The 2,109-nt window shown below is 36.0% G+C and overlaps 1 long non-coding RNA gene across 1 annotated transcript in view; it reads left to right on the top strand.

The window, feature by feature from the left end:
- Window positions 1–570: 570 nt before the first annotated feature.
- The window catches only part of LOC107714808 (uncharacterized), a 15,591-nt gene continuing 14,052 nt past the window's right edge, over window positions 571–2,109 (top strand). Inside the window, exon 1 of the long non-coding RNA XR_001637022.1 lies at window positions 571–891. This is a non-coding gene — a long non-coding RNA (uncharacterized LOC107714808). The remainder of the gene's footprint in view (window positions 892–2,109) is intronic.

Raw genomic sequence — 2,109 nt, forward strand, 5'->3', positions numbered from 1 at the left:
TATGGCTACTCCAGGGCCATCATTGTGGTATGTGGGCTGAGGAAAAAGTGGTTGTGTGGACCGGAGCTGGGCCAGAAAACAATTGCTGTGGGTGTCTTTTTAAATTTGAAAGGACAAATACTCACAAAAATATCCAATATCAAAACTTGTGAACACAGTCGTTATGTCTCGTTTATCTTTTTTTCCATATTTACATACTGCAAAGTTGTGTGATTTTAAATGAAATATTTCACTAATAATTCGCTCACTTTTCTCCTCTAATACTCACTAATATCTGATCTAATAACATGCAAGTCTATAATTTTAATTCCTTTCCATTTATTTGTGCAGATCGGCTTTTTGTAAAAAAAAAAAAAAAACAGCGCACACCTTACAGACGCACGCACCAAGTAATTTTTTATACATTTTCCCCGTATTATTTCCTTCCTCTAGACTTACAGACGCCCTACATAAATTTCCCCACATTTCGCTCCTCTCGACGCTTCACACTCCAGTCCTGCCGGTGGCGCTAAAACACATACGTTTGTTTGCCAAACACCATTAAACCTCAGAGGAGAAAGAATAGTTTCATCGCGCTCTCTGTTGTTTTGTTGTGATACTGGTTTAATAGAAACTGTTATAAATATTGTTTCTATAATAGAAAAATACAGTGTTTGAGTCAGGCCAGTAACGTAAATGCCTGTAATATTCTCATCCTCACAGTCGTGACAGATTTAAAGCAAGCAGGAATATCTGGAGGAGTATCTGCTGTGAAGATGGTGTTTGTTAAAGAGAGTGAGGAGAACACGAGTGAACCAAAACTCTGGAGAATAAAACACGAGGAACCAGAAACCTGGAGAATAAAACACGAGGAACCAGAACCCTGGGAAATAAAACAGGAGGAACAAGGAGGTTGGTGTTTATTGTTCATTCATCCTTAATGACTGTTTGTGTTACATTTAGGCTGACGAAGCTTTAACCATCTGAAGTCTGAGGTGTTTTGGGGCACTGGAGAAGTTTTCACATGCCCTGACATTTGTGTTTTTTTCAGTATCTTAAAAACATATAAATGGCTAAAGTCTGATTACACTGTAATCAGCACAAACTGTGTTACAATAATACGTGAGCAGCATGAATGTAGCCTATACATGTTTGTGAGAAAACAACCAAATTTATGTGTGGTTAGTGAAAAACTAAAATGTTTAAGTCACTGAAATAAGGACATAAAACACATGCAGAACATTTTGTTCACAAGACTTTTGAGAACTGGGTGTGATAGACTAGAGTTTTTGCCACAAAAATTTATGTGGATATCATCCTGCTCACTCATTCACAGAAAACAATATGATGATGTTATGATAAATGTTATTTTGAAGAATGTGTGTAACCAAACAGTTGAACAGACTTCCATAGTATTTTTTTCCTAATATCAAATGTAGACCAGCTACTAGGGGTGGAACGGTTCAACTTACCGTATTGGCCCGAATATAAGACGACCCCCCTTTTTCCAGATGTACCTTTTGGAAAAAGGCTTTTTAAAAACCAAATCTTGTTTTTTCTCAGTAAAACACATTTTGTCTTCATTTATTTTTCTATTGCATTTTTGTCCTATTTTAATTTTTGTTTTGAAAGTATGGTAAAAACTGGTAAAATGTACCAACAATCACATTTAAAAAAAATACCCTTTTTGATATACCATTAAAAAAAAAAAAAAAAACAGGTAGCCCATCTGAATTAGGACATTTAGGCTATCCATCTAATAGTAAGCCTACCAAAATCTTATTAACAGTAGAAGTAGAGTTGGTCCCATCAGGCTAACGTGACAGTCACGACTCATGCAGCGTTAAGGTTTTCTTTTTCTTTTGTTTTTACTCGAGATCTTTAACAACACGCATTACATTACGTATTTCATGGCACACTCGTTTTATGCATATTTGGTATTCAACCTATTGTTGTGGGTGTATTATTGACAGGTCAAAGTCTAGACCCTGAATATAAGACGACCGCATTTTTTCAGATGTATTGCCAAGAAAAAAACATTGTCTTATATTCGGGACAATACGGTAATAGAACGTGATGACACAGAAGAACTCATCCACAATATCCACATTGACCGCCACAAATATCCAC

This window comes from Sinocyclocheilus rhinocerous, unplaced genomic scaffold (assembly GCF_001515625.1).
Source record: "Sinocyclocheilus rhinocerous isolate Xijiao unplaced genomic scaffold, SAMN03320098_v1.1 scaffold2224, whole genome shotgun sequence".
NCBI classification, from domain to species: Eukaryota; Metazoa; Chordata; class Actinopteri; order Cypriniformes; family Cyprinidae; genus Sinocyclocheilus; species Sinocyclocheilus rhinocerous.